The sequence below is a fragment of the Fukomys damarensis genome, unplaced genomic scaffold (genome assembly GCF_012274545.1).
Source record: "Fukomys damarensis isolate Sample0158 unplaced genomic scaffold, DMR_v1.0_HiC HiC_scaffold_6, whole genome shotgun sequence".
In the NCBI taxonomy this organism is placed as follows: Eukaryota; Metazoa; Chordata; class Mammalia; order Rodentia; family Bathyergidae; genus Fukomys; species Fukomys damarensis.
The window spans coordinates 19666146-19684426 of NW_022900918.1; the positions used below are offsets into that span (position 1 = coordinate 19666146).

The 18281-nt window shown below is 31.3% G+C and overlaps 1 non-coding gene and 1 pseudogene across 1 annotated transcript; one reads left to right on the top strand and one right to left on the bottom strand.

Moving 5' to 3' along the window:
- Nucleotides 1–242: 242 nt before the first annotated feature.
- LOC117285155 lies at nucleotides 243–324 on the bottom strand (annotated as a pseudogene).
- A 15275-nt stretch (nucleotides 325–15599) lies between these two features.
- LOC117285167 lies at nucleotides 15600–15735 on the top strand. The gene has a single exon (XR_004516134.1). It is a non-coding gene; the product is annotated as a U8 small nucleolar RNA (small nucleolar RNA).
- Nucleotides 15736–18281: the final 2546 nt, after the last annotated feature.

Sequence of the window (18281 nt, forward strand, 5' to 3'; positions counted from 1 at the left end):
TGAAGCCATAGGACCTGGGCTTTTCTTTGTAATGTTTTAATTACATTTTCAATTTCATTGAATGTAATTGGGGTGTTTAGACTTTTTATATCTTCTTTGTTCAACTTTAGAAGTTCATGTGTATCTAGGAATCTGTCCATTTCTTCTGTATTTTCCATTTTATTAGAGTATAGGTTTTCAATGTAGGTATTGATGGTAATCTGGATTTCTGCTGGATCTGTTGTGACTTCACCTTTTTCATTCCTAATTGAGAAAAGTTCTCAATTAGCAACAATCGTGCCTCAGATAAATCCATTGGCTATGATACTGCCACTGCGCAAAGCTTTTTCATTCCTAATTGAAAGAATTTGAGCCTTTTCTTTGCTTTTTTATAATTAGGTTGTCTAAGGGTTATTGATTTTATTTATTCTTTTGAAAAACCAACTTGATTCATTGATTATTTTTATATCATTCTCTTAGTCTTCAATGCATTAATTTCAGCTCTGTTTTTATAATTTTCTCCCTCATTTGAGTTTCAAGTTGGTTTTGCTCTTCTTTTTCTAGGAGCTTAAGATTAAGTGTTAGGTTGTTTATTTGAGCTCACTCTGTTTTCCTAGTATGGGTATTTACTGCTATGAATTTACCTCATAGAACTGCTTTCATTGTGTCCCATAGATTCCTGTATGTTGTATTGGCATTACCATTTAATTGTAGAAACTGTCTAATTTTTCCTTTAATTTCCTCAGTGACTCAATGGTTGTTCGGCAGTGTATTGTTTAATTTCCACGTTTGTGAAGTTCTTACAGTTTCTTATACTATCGATTTCCAGTTTAATTGTACTGTGGTCTGATAAAATACAGGGGATAGCCTCAATACCTTTGCATTTACTTAAGCATGTTCTATGAGATAACATGTGGTCTATTTTGGAGAATGACCTGTGTGTAGCTGAAAATGATGTGTACTGTGATTTTGTGGTGTGGAACACTCTGTAGACATCTACTAGGTCTGTTTGTTCTAATACCTGGTTCAGTTCTGTTATTTCATTGTTGATTTTTTTTTCTAGATTATCTATTTGTGTCAGTGGAGTATTGAGGTCCTCTACCACAATTCTATTCATGCTTATTTCATTTCTCATATCCATTAATATTTGTTTTATATAGTTGGGACATTAGTATTTGGTGCATATATATTTATGATTGTCATTTCTTTCTCTTGTATTGTTCCCTTTGCAAGGATGCAGTGGCCTTCTTTGTCTCTCTTAATTAATTTTGATTTGAAATGTACTCTATCTGAAAACCAGATAGCTACCCCCGCATTTCTCCAGGCTCTTGTCACATGGAGAACTATTTTTCATTCCTTTACTCTCAGTCTATGAATTTCTTTATGGATTAAGTGGGTTTCTTGTATACAGCATATTGTTGGATTTTGCTTCTTAATCCATCTTCCAGCCTGTTTCTTTTGATTGGTGAATTGAGGCCATTAACATTGATGGTTATAACTGTTGTGTATTGCCTTTTCATTGTCAGGTTATTTTCTTTTTTAAAAAATTTTTCCTTCTCTCCCTTTAATTTCTTGCCTTGGCTGGTATATTTGCTCTGTTAGCCCTTATAGAGTTGGTCTTCATTTTCTTTTTTCAAGGTATTGTTTAGAAGTGTTTGGAGTGCCAGTTTGGTGTTCACAAAATTTCTCAGGTGTTCTTTATCATGGAAGTATCTTATTTACCCATCAATTTGAAAGATAAATTTTCAGACTGCATCAGTCTAGGTTGGAGGTTGTTTTTTTTTCAGGACTTGAAATACCTCACTCCAGGCTATCCTTGACCTGAGAGTTTGTGTTGAACAGTCTGCTGTGATTCTGATGGGCTTTCCTTTGCATGTGATTTGTTTCTTTTCTCTGACTTATTGTAGTATTTTCTTCTTCTGTTGGGTTTCTGGGATCTTGATTATTATATGTCTAGGTGTAGATTTTTTTTTTTTTATTATGGCTAAATGGAGTCCTGTATGTCTCACTTATCTGTATGCCATTTTCTTACCCTCTGCTTGGGAAGTTCTCTATCATTAATTCTGTGAACAGTTTTTTTTTTTATGTCATTTGTACTTGGTCCTGCTACTTTATGGGTTGTTATCAGTCTTTTATTATTCTTCTTTGCATCATCTAGGAGTTGTTGGATCAATTTCTCATGATCCTTCACTGTTTTTAAGAGATTTCTCTTTTCATGGTCACTGACTGCAATCCTATCTTCTATATCTGAAATTTTGTCTTCACATTCATTAATTCTGCTGTGAATGCTTTGTATCATCTCCTCGATATCTGTTTGAATCTGTTTCATGGATTCCATTTCTTTCCTATGTTGGGCATTCAAGTTTTCCATTTCTTTCCTATTCTGGGCATTCATGGTTTTCATCATGATACTGAGCTCATCTATTCTTTTTTAACTGTTTCTGTTCTAGAGTCTCTAAACATGTATTTCATTCTTCTCACCAAATCTGTGGTTATATGGGAAATTATTTCTGTTTTGAATTTTTCTAGAGCCTGATTGATCTGTTTTGTTACTTCCTATGCTATCGGTTCAGGGTGTCCAGATAGTTGTCAGACATTTCCACCTCATCTCCCTCAGAGTTTACCTTTGGTGAGGTGGAAGTCAGCATTTGTGCCTTGTTTAAATGTCTTCTCTTTTCTATTTTTGTTGTTGGAACCATCCTTGGCATAATTCTTGGTTTAATACTTTGATCTTCCAGATATAGCTGGTCTTTAAGTTTTGAGTCTCTAATACCTCTGAGAGAAGCTCATTTTCATTATACCAGGGAGGACAATTGATTATATTAATCACAACACATTAGCCCAAGTGATACAATCAGCAAAACAGTAGCATCTAACACATCTTAGAAAATGACATTTTGTGGTAATTATTAATCTATCACCTTTAACCATGTGAATAAAGTAAAAAATCAAGGACCAGCCTAAAATATGTTTATAGTGAATAAACTCTTCAATGTAGCAACTTTACCCTTCAGGTTGGGGATTTAGAAGGAGTTGTGGAGGGAGGGATAGATAGGATAGAGAAAGGTTAGAAGTGAGGTCAGAGGACACAGGAAGGTCACACAAGCTATAGGGAGCCATTGGAGAGAAGAGGAGAAGGCAGAACAAAATATTCCCCAGAACAGAACAAACTAACAGCAATAAGGAGGCTAGATACTGTAAACACTTTCTTTTAAAGCTAATGGCAATTGAGAAAAGGAAAAAGTGCAGAAAGGGAAAATAAAGAAAATAAATTTGAATTGGATAGGAATCAGACAAAAACAGAGAGTAATGGAGATCAAAGTGCGGGGGGAGAAAAGAAGATATGAAAAAGATTTAAAAAGGAAAAATATTTGAGGAAAAAAAGATTGATAAAAATAGTTTAAATTATTAAAGATTAGCGAAAAATATTACTTTGAAAATAAAAAATACAAATAGAAATAGGGGGACTCCTTCAGGGTGTGCCTCTGTTGACACAATAGACATCATAGGCAGGAGTGTGCAGGTCTAAGCTGATTAGTCTCAGTAAGCCAGCAGCTCTCCCCTGAGATTCAGGTTGATTTTTGACTGCGAGGCCCAAGTTGAGATCTCTGTCCTCCTGCTGGGTTGAACTCTCCAAGGTTCTACTGCAGGTTCCAAGTGTCTTTCCCCTGAAGTTAAACCAGGTTCCGATGTGAGCTGCCAGTCCCTCCAATTTACCAACTATGGTGGTGTGGTGTGCCTTTATGGCAGATTTTCTTCATTTTTCCAGTGGGCCTCAATTTTCATCTAGAAGCCTCAGGGAGGCCTTCTTTCTCTTGCTTGCAGGGGGCGGGGCAGGCACAAACACTGCTGTATTGGTGTATGCACAGCTGGGCTCCTCTGTGTTGCCAGATCAAAGGGCTATATCGGTATATTTTGTTTAGCAAGTATTTAACAAACATATGCTAAAATTAAAGAAAAATCATTAAAAAAATACTATTACAACATAAAACTACAATTGTGTTTCTTATTATTTCTCACCTTGAATTACCTAGCTAATATGTAATATCTAGAATTATGTAGTTTAGGAAATAAAAGTCTTGAAATATACAGTGCCAGATGCCAGACTGCAGAAAATTCATTGAGTCATCTGATAATTACCAGCTATGTTTTAGATCTTACTTTTTTATAGGGCAGTTTTCTCAATTTAGTGAATAGGCAACCTCCCTAGCCTTTAACATTTCCAAATTATATAACTTTTAAAAGTTATTTTATAGCCTTAGTTTAAGATTAGTGCAAGAAAATTAAAGGGTATATGGTATGAAGAAACGTTCATGTAGCAAAATTTGTAATTAAGTATATTATTAATGAAATGTAAGTGCATCATAAATATAGTCAAAATAGTCCCTTTATAAATTAGATCTAAGTGAGTGCCACAGATAAAACATGTATCCTAGAGTGTAGAAAGTGAACTGCCTCATCAAAATGCATGTTCTCTAGTGTCATAAATATACTTGAAAATGCAGTTTAGATAGGTATATATCCACCAGACTTTCTTTTTCCTATGTGAATTATAAAAATAAGAATTTATCAGAAATGAAATACTTCTAGGAATATGGTGCAAGTAGAAAATAGAATTGTGTTTGAGGTAAAATGTTAATGAATTCTGACATTATGAACATATCTGACATATCAGGTCCTGAGGTTTCTGGTATCTGTAACAGTAAAATTGCCTGTAGATTTCAGCCTTAAAATTTCAAGCATTATCAACAATTCCACATATTATGAATGAAGAAACTAATTATATGAAGTTACTTCACAGACTATAACTATAAATTATTTGACTTGCCATATTTTTTATTTATTTTCAAATTCATTATTTCAAATAAATTATCATTTCTACACAAGTTGATATATTACTGATAAGAATTCTAGAGAAATAAATATTAAAAAGAAATAAAACTGGGAATAACTTCACTGATAAAACTTTTATTACATGTACACAGAAATTAATTTTTTGGCCAAATTAAAGACAATAAACTTTTCTTAAAATAATATTAAATATAAGGATTAACCATTTAAAAACTGTCATCTTCACTACTGATTTAAGAAAATAGGCTGGGATTTAGTTCTGGTTTGGTGGCCTGCCTTGCAAGTGCAAGGACCCGAGTTCAATCCCCAGTACCAAAAAACAACAACAAAAAAAAGATTTAAGAATATTAACAATGAGTGTAATGCCAGAAACATAAAACAAAATGTCATAGATTTGTGGTAAGTGGTTATTCAAAACTTTATTACTTCTCTCTGAGTTTTGTAAGGTTGTGGCATGCACTGGCATTTTGATATTGTCTGTAATCTGTTACAGTCTCTAAATAATGCATATGTATTATCTATATCTAATTTTGATATGGATTTATATTTAAAATTATGTGAACTTTATGGTTCTAATGGTGAAAGGATCCTGGTTCTACTCAAGTAAAGCCCATAACTGATTCTCAGTGCTCATTTTAATTCAGGTCTTAACAATATTTTCTCTGGCAAACACTCCATTATCTTGGATATATTTTCTTCATTTGGCTTACAGACACAGAAATCTCATATCTTTCTTCCTACCATAGCCTTAGTACTTTTACTTCTACACTTAATACCTACTCCTTTGAGATTTTTATCAAGTTCCAGGGCTAGATAAATATGATGAAAATGAAACACAGTATTTTGGAGTACCCCAAACTTTCTCTATTAATCATATCTGTTCACTAACGCTGGATTTCTACATACAACTTCCCACTCCACATATTTTCATGTAGATATATCTACTAGGTATCACAAATGTATGTGTCAAATTGAATTCCTGATCTTTTTTCCCTAAGCCCACTCCTTTTGCATCTATCAGGTCTCCATTAATGGAAATTCCTTCTTGAAATTCTTGTCTCAGTCTTAATTTTGCGTGATTTTTTAAAGCCCCTCAAACACTTCTGGCATGCTTCTTCTTCAGCATAATTTTATTTATTTTCTCTATAATTGGAAAATTATTTCTCAAATATGCATATGGCTCAAAGTTTCAAAAATTGAGGATTCTATTAAATGATAGCTTCTCAATGGAGCCTTCCCTGACTATTTAAAGTATAACATCTTATATTACTGCTATGTAAAATTTTGTGATTTATTTTTCCCATCTAACAAATTATAGAATTAATTTGTTAATATGATAAATTTTGTCTATATGTTACATATGTAGAGAGAGAGAATGAGATTTTTGCAATTTGGTGATAATAGAGATTATTTTCTTTGCTTGTTTCTTTGACTACTGATTTTTCCATATGAAAGTTATGCCTTATACAATGTGCATAGAATTTACTGAAAAATAAAGCTTGTATACGTTATATAAATTAAAAGTATTGCTCACATATTTCTTTATCAAAAGTATTTTCCATATGCAAATTGTTGTTTTTAAAATGTATCTTTTTACACTCAAAGGTGTTAAAATGGGAAAGCAGCCATTTAACACCTTTACAATGAATAAATCCTTGTGAATAACATTCTATTTATCCACATGATGTGATATTTATAAATTCATTAAGAGGAGGCCTAGATAATTCCATATTATTAAGTATAAGCTGCCATAGTAGAAAATTTAACATAGTTTATAATAAGTCCAGAATGACTTATGTATATTATAAACAAGATATGCATCTGCTATATGGTAGCTTCCATAAAGACATCACTATGAACTGTGAGCATCTTATTGTCATAGTTACTTTGTCTTCTCTCCTGAAACGCAATATCTGATACCTAAAGTTAAATGAGGAAAGATTTATTGTAGTTCACTGTTTGTAGAAGTTTTAGTTCATAGTTGGCTGGCTCCAAGGCCTGGTGGCATATCAGAGGGGTATCGCAGAGGATAAACAGTTCTTGGTGAGCAGAAGGCAGCAAAGTGGCAAATACAAAGCAACAAGTGGTGACAGTAGTTCTTTTTCAGTCTCTTATATTCTATTCAGACTACACATGCTTGGGGTGGTAGCATTCATAACCACAATGGGTTTTCCCATTATCCACACCCAGAACCATGCAAAACCAATCAGTGGTTTTAATAATTACTCTTGATCCCAGTTTTGCACATGTAACCACACAGTTAATACTAGCATACACACTCAGTCAAACCTATGACTGCATGATGCTTTGTGGGAACATCTAGACACAAACTATAACACTCATGTTACACCTACAATGAGTTTTCTCATTTTCCTTAAAAGAATATCTGAGAAATTATTAAACTAGGGCTAGTACAAAATTTCAGATCTAAACCAGGCTTATTTCAATGTCTGACATATAAAATCAAGTGAAAATGACAAAGAAAATTTATTTGTTTATTATATGCTATTTAATACAGCTGTGAAACACAGTCACCTTTATATCCATACCTTCTTTAATACAAGCAGTAATATACTCATCACTCTAAGTAAGATTTTTCTGAAGGGCAAGCACATTTATTTTATTTTATTTCATCAATTACTTTATCCAATAAAAAGCTTTTCTAATGCTTTATTTTAAAATGGCATGTCTTACTAGGCAGTCTTAAAACCATTATTTTAAAGATTTACTTGTGGTACTTCTTCAGGAAACATTTTGCAAAGTCCATTTAATTTCCATGTTAGTTTTTAGATTTTTTATTTTTATCTGCCATTTTATGCAAAAGTGAAAAATAAAATGCTAGCATTTCCTTTGGAATTTTTCATTATGTAAAAAAAAAGCCACAGAAAGAATGAAATTTCTAAAGAAGTGTGGTCTTATAGAAGAAAAAAGAAAAATTTGCTTCATTAAAATGTTTTCAATGACATATATAATCTGTATTTGTAGTTCATTTGTCCACTTTTGGCAGGAAATTTATTTCATTGTCACAAAATATTTAATCAAGTTTTACTCTTTTTTCTCTATTCAGAATTACTTGTGTAAGAAATGGCTTGTTTTTCAAAATCTTAATACAGTATATGTATAGCATTGTCAAGGCTGAATATTATTGAATATTACTCCAATTTTTCTTATATTTATAAAATGGTCTATCCAAGCTTATTCATTTTATACTTACTTTAATTATTTTGTGTTTTTTTCCGTAAATTTATGCATCTTGTCTAAATTTTCTAATGTATTTGTGTATTGATATATTACTTATGTTTTAATCTGTTATTATTATGGCTATTTTCCCTTTCTGTATCATCACTTTTATGTGGAATGTCTTTCCTGCAATAGTTATTGTTAGAAGTCAATTTAAATTACTAATATATTTTATAATATTATATTTCAGTTTTACTAATCATCTTTATTACTTCACTTACATGTAATAATACCTTTATTATTGAATTTCCTCTGTATTATTCTATTTAGATTTTTTAAAGTAAATTCAGTTAGAGCATTTCATTCACTGATTTACATATTTTTCTTCTTACAAAATTATTTCTTTCCTTTTAACTAGTTATTTATATTAACTATCAATTGATGATATCATACACTTGGGTTGAAAATTTAACACAAAACTTAGTAGTTTAAAACAATAAATATTATGTTAGCATTTAAATAGTTCAGAAATTACATTTAATTTAGCTGGCTCATGGTCTATCATGAGACAGAAGTGAAGTTTTTGGCCATGGCTTAAATTCCCTCTGAAGACATCAATAGTAAGACTTTGTTTAAAGTGAAGATTTGTTGACAGAATTCAGTTGTTTGTGAAGTTTGGACAGTGGCCCTCAGTTTCAGGCTACCTTACTTCAGTGGAGCAAGAAAGCAAGAGAGGGCAAGTGTGATGGAACACAGGGTCTTTTTAAAATATTCTCTGAAAAATAATATAATTTCTGCCATATTTAATATTCAGAAGTGAGTTACTGGCTCCAAGCCACATTAAGGATGGGGAATTATGAAACATAATGAACACCATTAAGCTGGCTCATTGGAATCCTTTGGTGAAATCCCTACCTCACCATTTTATTAATTCAACCTCTATTCTCTAACTGGTTTTCAAACTTATGTATCTTCTAATTAGCTTAAAGTATATTTTTTCAAAGATTATTTATATTTTGTTTTAAAATCTAGATGCATGCATATTCTTAAAAAGTAATCACCTGTTTTATTCCCAAGTTTATTTCTTTGTTACCCATAAAATCCTGATCTCAAACTTGTTTATGATTGCTGTTATCCATTTCTTTGTTCCTTTCTTATTCAGAATATGTCTCCATATGGCAGTCACATTGTTAAATATGTTTTGTACTGTTTTTCTTGATAGATTTATATAATATTTTAACCCCCTTCCTTTAAAATGATACTAATAAATCTAAAATATTGCAATAAATTTAAACAGCACTTTATAATCCCTAAACATTGAACAATTTAAAAAGAAACCCTTGCAAAATGCTTCAATGGTTTCAAATTGCCTTGTGTAATAAGGAATGATTTAAAGTTACTGAAGCACCATATTTCTTTTAAATGTTTCAGCTTAGAATTGAATAAAGTAACAATTGAGAGTGTATTTATCACTGAGCAAATATTACATAAATAATTTCAGATGTGGTCCTGGAGCCTAGACAAAATGCAAAGAATGAGCAAGCAAGGAATACATAGGTTATTATTAGCATATGTTAATATGTTTTATATTTTGTGCAAGAATTGAGTTCAGAACATTTTATAGGATAAATGTATTTCTATTTTTAAAATTCTTTAAAAGTTTATTTCATAAATAGAATTTTCTAGTCTTCCAGTACTGGAGGAAAAAATACATTTTAACAATTTCTCCATTTTTTCCTGAAAATTTATTTCTTTTTTTTTCCTTATTGAGTTTATTGGTACATTTCAGGTGTACAGTACAGTTACATAGTTATATTCATTATTGGGATCCTGTACCTTTACATGACAGGTCTTGGTTCTCATTTTTGCCCTTGTCCCTACCCTCCCTTCACCACCTGCTCCCCTCCCCCATACAAAAACTTCATTTCCATTTTTTCATTTTCTCATCTTTTTCCCCTTATTACCTTTCCCCTACCCTTCCCACTTTCCGTACACCTTTAGTCCCTTTCTTCCTATTTCACATTTTCCATTATATCATTATGAAAATTTATTTCTATTCACTAAAAATGAATAGCATTGGATATGTTTTGATAATTTAATTTCTTTTGTGGGGACACAACATTTAAATTAAAATGCATGAAACATTTCTTAAAAATAACGTGAGAAAAAAATTATCTTTTGTGAAATAGCTTGGGATTGATACAAATTGAAATGAAGATTGGACTATACCACACAGACTTAGTAACTACTCACTTCAACTGAACAAATTTGGAAGCCTAAAATTAACATTTGTATCCAAATATATAACTTGGAGATTTTAAAATGTCCTTACAGATTCACTTAAGGTACTATCCAAATATAAATTTTGTAATCTAAAACTGAGAAAGAGTTGTGGATTTTAAAAAGTAGACAGGCTAAGATGCTGGTTTATGATAGTACATTTATTATTTATCTGTTTTCTTTTCCTGAAATGCTAATAAAAATTGACACATACAACTGCAAAAAGTAATACAGAAAAATATTTTGTATTCTTTATCATTGTCCCCAATGCTAATATTTTGCAAAAACTATAGAGCTCAATACTTGAAACAGAATATTGATAAAGCCAAGATACAAAGCACATCTTTACAAGGAACCTGACATTGACCTCTTATGAGCACAGTTTTCTTCCTCTCCCATAACTCACAAAAACTGGCAACCACTATTCTTTTCTCCACTTTTATTATTTTTGTTATTTTATGCTATATAATAGAATTGTACAACATCATTTGGTATTGTTCTTATTTCATCGTAATTTTCCGAGATTGATCTAGGTAATTGGCTACATCAGTGGTCTGTTCCTTGAGTTATTAATATTTCATGGTGGGAGTGAATAAAAAATATGTCGAGTCAGATCAATAAGAGATGTGCTTTTTCTCTGTTTTGTTTTTGCCTATGATTGTTCAAGTGCTGTAAAAAGATTTGTTGAAAAATCTTTAAAGTTTTTTTCACTGGACTGTTGAACTCTGAACTAACATGTTTCATTGAACATGTATGTTTATCAAATATATACATTATCATTATTGAATATATACTACATAATTCTTTTTAGGCATGTTTTAAATTAGGGTCAAATTTCTTAATTCTTACAGTGCTATGCAAATTGTTTTATTTATTCTAGATACTTTATAGTACGGTTCAATTTTTTAGAAATCTGTCTTTTTCTCTTAAGTCATAATACTTATGAGTTTGGATTTACTCATAGTGTTTGTGATTAGCACAGTGTTGTCTATAAGGACTATGTTAATAAGGACTATGGTAATATTTCCTATTTCATGATTGAATTTAAAAATTTTGTCTTTATGTTCTTCATCTTCTCACTAGAATTTTGTTAACTTTATTGATTTTACAAAAATTAAAATTTTGACTTTTAAATCAGTTTTAATTAGATCAGATTATTGTTTGCTGCTTGCTTTGATTTTATTTTGCATTTTTTAGGTGATGTTAGGAGCTTAAATAACTAACTTAGTACTATTGCTCCTTTTTTATAATAAATGCACTTAGGCTTTTAAAATTTGGTTTCAACTGATACAGCAGTATTACATACATTTTATTTATTTCAAATGAGTTAATTTTATTAGTACCTTTTAGATTCACGTAGTGATAACATTTATCATAAGGTATTTGTGCCTATACATGATATATTTTGATCATCTTGATATCTTTATGATGCATTTTTGTCTGAGGAACAGCTAAAAATATTTTTCCCACTCTGTGTGTTGTCTATTCATTTTGTTGATAATTTCTTTCTGTGCAAAAGCTTTTTAATGTGATGAGATCTTAGTTGTTGATTCTTTGTAATATTTCTTGTGCAATCAAGATTTTGTTCAAAAAGTCTTTGCTTACACCTATGTCTTCAAGAGTTCTACCTATTCAATCTTCCAGAACATTTAGTGTTTCTATTTCACTGAGATCTTTGATCCATTTTGATTTTTGTTTAGTGCATGGTGACAGATATGGGTCTAATTTTAATCTTCAACATTTGGAAAGCCAATTTTCCAGCACTCTTTATTGAAGAGGCTATTTTTCTTCCAATTAACGTGTCTGTCACCTTTGTCAAAGATAAAGTAGCTGAGCATGTTTGAAGTTGTTTCTGCATTTTCTAATGTATTCCATAGATCAGTGGGTCCCTCCTTCCCTCTCCCAGTACCATGTTGTTTTTATCACAGTTCCTTTGTAGTATAATTTCAAGTCAGGGATTGTGATGCCCCTGCCTTGCCCAGAATTGGTTTTGCTATTCTAGGTCTCTTTTGGTTCAAAATAAATTTTAGGATTATGTTCTCTAGTTCTCTGATTTATGTTATTGATATTTTGATTTATATTGCATTAAATCTCATAACAATTTGGGAAATATGGCCATTTTCACTTTATTGGTTCTTCCTTACCCAAAAGCAAGGAATAACTTTCCATTTTCCAATATCGTCCTTGATCTTTTTCTGAGTACTTCAGTTTTCAATGTACAGGTCTTTTGATTCCTTTGTTAGATTGATTCCTAGGTAGTTCATTTTAGGATGCTATTGTGAAAGGTGTTGTTTTCCTAATTTCTCTCTCAGTAAATTTGTTATTCGTGTACAAGAAGGTTATTGCTTTTTTAGTTTTGTTTTTGAATCCAGCTACATGATTGAATTTATTTATTGAATCTAGAAGTCTTTTTGTGGAGTTTTGGAGGTCTTCTATATTGAGTGTCATGTCATCTGCAAATAGTTTTAACTTCTTCCTTTCCTATCTTTATTCCTTTTATTTATTTCTCTTGTATAATTTCTCTGGCTAATGTTTCCAAGACTACATTAAACAGGAGTGGTGATAGTGGTTATCTTTTTTTTTCCTGGTTTTAGAGTGAACGTGTTCAATTTTTGTCCATTTATTATGACATTGGCTGTTGGTTTGTCATAGATGAATTTTATCATATTGAGATAGAGACTATTCCAATTATTTTTAGGGTTTTTATCATGAATTAATGTTAAACTATGTCAAATGCTTTTTCTATGTCTCTTGAGACTATCATGTGATTTTTTTTTTTTACTTGGCTCTGATGATTTGTTGCATTACATTTATTTATTTGCATATGTTGAACCATCCCTGCACCCCTGGGATTAATCCTACTCGGTCATTGTGTATACTCTTGATTTTCTGCAATGTGATGGTTAATATCTTAGTAAAGATTTTTGCATCTATGTTCATTAGTGAGATTGGCCTGTAATTATCTTTTCTGGTTGGATTCTTATTTGGTTTTTGTATCAGGGTAATGTTTACTTCCAGAAATGACTTTGGAAGTATGGGTTCCCTTTCAATTTCATTACAGAGTTTGGGGAATAGTGGTATTCAATTTTCTCTCAATTTCTTGTAGAATGTAGCAGTGAATCCTATAGGACCTGGACTTTTCTTTGTTGATAGGATTTTAATTACATCTTCAATTTCATCTTCAATAATATTCATTTATTATGTCTTCTTGATCTAGCTTTGGTAATTCATAAATATAGCTAGGCATTTATCTATTACTTCTGAGTTTTCCATCTTATTAGAAAAAAGTTTCTCAAAGTAGGGTTTGATGATCTTCTGGATTTCTGAAGAGTCTATTGTGATTCTTAGTTTCACAGATTTGAGATTTCTTTCTTTTTTGACAAGATTGGCTAGGAGTTTGTCAATTTTATTTACCTTTTCAAAGAACAGACCCTTCAATTCATTGATTCTTGGTATTGTCTTCTTAGTGTTAATTGCATTAGTTTCTGATCTGATCTCTATAATTTCCTCCCTCATACAAGTTTTGAGCTTGACTGGTACTTCCTTTTCTAGAAGATTGAGATTAAATATTAGGTTGTTTGAGCTTGTTCTGTTTTCCTGATGTGGAAATTCACTGCTATAAATTTTGTCCCATAAATTCCAGTATATTTTTTGTTATTATCATTTAATTATAGAGACTAATTTCTTCTTTAATTTCATCTGTGACGTATTGGTTGTTCAGGAGGGTAGTTCTTAATTTCCATGTGTTTATGTAGTTTTTGTGGTTTATTTTGCCATTGATTTCCAATTTCAGTTCAGTAACAACAATGTTCATCCACTTAGCTATAGACGTCTCAAGTTTCTCATTCTATATGGCTATTACTCTATTTTATAAAAAAAACAAAACATAACACATTTTCTTTATCCAGTCTACTTGATGGGCAATTGGGCTGCTTCCAAGATTTAGCAATTACAAACTGTGCTGCTATAAACGTGAGTGAACATATATCACTGTGATATGATTCTTTTAATTATTTTGGGAATATACCCAGGAGAGGAAGAGTTGGGTCAAATGGGACCTTTAATCCTAGTTGTTTGAGGTATCTCCATATTGATTTCCACAGTGTTGCACAAGTCTGCACTCCCACCAACAATGGAGAAGGGTTCCTTTTTTCTCTCAACCCTGTCAGCATTTGTTATTGGTTGATTTCTTGACAGCAGCCATTCTTTCTGGGATGAAGTGGAATCTCAGTGTTGTTTTAATCTGGATCACTTGAATGACCAGTGATATTGAACATTTTTTCATACGTTTATTTTCCACTTTTACTTCTTTTGTTGAGAAATGTCTATTCATTTCAGATGCCCATTTTTGAATTGTGTCTTTTTATTTGAGGGTTATGATTTTTTTTTATTTCTTTGTATATTCTAGAAGGTAGACCTTTGTCTGAGGAACAACTGGTAAAAAATTTTTCCCAACTTGTGGGTGTCTTTCAGCTTTGCTGGTCATTTCTTTTGCGGTGCAGAAGCTTTTTAAAAAATGAGACCCCAATTGGTTTTTTTGTTGTTGTTGTTTTTGTTGTTTTGCTAGATCCTACACTACTGGGATTGGTTTATAAAGTCTTTTCTTCTGCCAATATCTTCAAGAGTTCTGCCTAACTTATCTTCAGCATGTTTAGTGTTTCTGTTTTAATCCACTTGTATTTTAGTTTAGTGTATGGTGAAAGATGGGGTTCTAGTCTTAATCTTTTGCAAGTTGAAATCCAGTTTTGCCAACATCATTTATTAAATAGGCTATCTTTCCTCCAGGAGAATGGTTGGCTCCTTAGTCAAAGATGAGGTAGCAGAGTTTATCTGGAGTTATTTTTGCATCTTCTAATCAATTCCACTGATCCTTAGGTTTGTTTCTTTGCCTATACCATGCTGTTTTTCTCACAGTGGTTTTGTAGTATAGTTTTAGGTTGGGGGTTGTGATACTCCCTGACATGTCTCTGTTGTCTAGAATTTTTTTGTTATTCTGTGTCTTTTCTGATTCTAAATGAATTTTTAGATTGTTTTCTCTAGCTCTGTGAAATATACTGTTGGGATTTCAATTGGAATTGCATTGATTCTGTAGAGTAGTTTTGGAAGTATGGCCATTTTCACTATACTGGTTCTTCCTACCCAGGAACAAGGAATGTCTTTCAATTTTATTATATCTCCTTCAATCTCTTTTTTTAGAGTGCTGTAGTTCTCAATGTAAATGTCTCTTGCTTCCTTTGTTAAATTGATTCCTATTTATTAGGCAAAGACCTGAGTTCAATGCTCAGAAAAAAAAGCTTAAACATCAACTATTATCAGGTGGGATAATCCTTACCTGTCCCTCCTTTTGGAGGGCAGATAGATCATGGTGATTGCAGTTTGCATGGTATGTGATTAACATCTCTGCGTAATCAAGACTTGTGACTCAAGAATTTGATAGCAACTGAAATGATGAGAAGATCTTATCATATTGAGAAAGGGTTACAAGTGAGTGGGGGAAATAAAAAAAGAAAAAGATAACAATGGAACAAAAATATGAATTATTTGGAGACTCAAAAACACAAGAAGCTGTAGAGCAATAGAGCTTTTTTTTTTTAACATAGTGAGAGACTATTTCCCACCTAGAGTGTAAGTCTGCCAAATTATTGAAATGTGTGAAAATAGAGTAAAGAATTTCACATGTAAATATTTAGAAAATTTATATCTCATAAACAGCTTTTTAGGGAAACAGTAGAAGATACACACCAGTAGGTTACAGGCACACACACAGAAAAAAAATCACTTCTGGTTGGAAATAGGTGTTCCTCACAATTATGGTGAGCAAGAATTTTTGGAAGGCACTTTGTTTCAGAAATAGAAAGCAACCTGCCTAAGGGGCATACTGTTTCAATTGTAAATATTTCAAAAATAAAAACTGCAAGTGGGTTTCGCAATATACTGAACTGCAGGATTCAGCAACAAATAGCTGGCAGGACATCTGACACATCAAAACCAAAACTGCTGTAAAAGAAATGAAATCTCTTGAAAAGGATACTCATTATTTATTATCGAGGACAATATTGATGAGTAAGCAGAAATTCCAAATGAAATTGCCAGCAATAAGTTCTTAGAAAAACTAAAACTCACGATCAAAAATGGCTTTGTACATTAATTATTTATGTGTCTTTTCTTTTGACATTCAGTAAAAAAATGTTCATGGAAAATGTTAAGAGAAGTAATGTGTAAAATAAATCCATAGTTTTTCTTAATTCTATTTAGTTCTTTAAACTGACAATATTTAAGGGAAAGTTGTAACATCTCTGTACAATTTAAAATATGTTATTGAAGCAGCACAGATTTTAAATCTAACCAATAAATGATTTTGCAAGCTAATGTTCGCTATAAATACAGTTTAATACTAGGAATCATGCTATGTAAAACATGTGATGGTTAATTTCAAGTCTCAACGTGGAATTTGCCATATTGCCCATTTCTGTGTTCAAACATTATCTGGGGCATCTTTATGAGTGTTCTGTGGTGAAATCCATTTTAAATTGGTCGATGTCGACTAAAGCAGATTGCCTCCAGAATCACTTTTTTAGTTAAGTGCCTACATAGTAGAAAAGGCATACTCCCCCAGTAAGAGGAACTTCTGCCAGCCTACTTCCTGCAGACTTCAATGACAATCTTTATTCCTCTTGTGCCTCTACTCAGATTGCTGTTAGACTCAAAAGAGTAAGTCCGTTTTGAATCTCCTACCTGAAGACTTTCTTCATAAGAGTTTGTATTTACCAGATCTCCAAAATTTCACGAGATAAGTCCTTCAAATAAAACTCTTTCAACATATACAAGATATGTCTATCCTATTGGTTCTATGACTCTTGTGAACACTGACTAATATAGGAACTATTTTTTGTCTTACACATAAAATATTATATAACAGATTTTTAAATTATTCCAAATTCACCTTGGTTTAGAAAGTGCCCTTAATTCACCCAATATCATGTATTTAGTGACAGAAATAAAAATCCCAAACCTAACCAGATTTGACTCTCTCATATTCTGAAATTTAATGGTTCGTGTTTTACAAGAGTAGCTTGTGAAATTCAGAATCTGGCAATTATGGATACCGACAAAACTATAATGATTCAAAGGTAATTTTTAATAATCTATGTCAGGACAATACATGCCTTTAAAACATTAGAAGTAAAATATTAAAATTGTGAGGCATAACTGCATATTTTAGGTATAAATAAGCAGGGATTGATGTTTTTAATACTAAAGTCTAATGCTTTTCTATAAACAGTATATAGAGAAAAGTGATATATAAAACTATTGAATAATTTTGGAATTTTTAAAATACTTTTTAATTATTAAATTAATGAATATTCAAAGGTTTTGAAATGAGAGAACATAGATTTAAAAGAAAAAATCCATTAATCGTATAATTAACATATGTCATTGCTCATGTTTTTATATTTCTTTTAAAAACAAATATATATGTTTAATATTAGTGTTTTGATGAGTATAACAGTGCCTACTTTCTTTTAAATATATGAGTAATTTCTCATACTGTAACATTCTATAAAAGCAAAACTATTACTTTTTATAATGTCCCTGTAGTGCATAAAAGATAATTCATTTAACTTTATTAACCTATTTTTGTACACTTCATTTACTCTTACTTTTGTGAGGAATAAATGAGACTTTTATGTACAATATATATATATATAAATATATGTATATATATATTTGAATATGCAATATGCCATATTCTATTTCCTAATTACAACTTTTATAGGTGAATTCACTGATCAAATTAATATATATATATATATATGGTTATGAAATTCTTAATCTAAACAAATGAGTTTTAAATATTACTCATGAATAGAGATTAATGTTATTTTAAATTTTGATTTCTTAATGTATAAAATGGAATATTTTCAATAGACATTTTTATTTAGAAATGCAATATAATGGTATCTTTTGCATTCATGTCAAATGGAAATTGA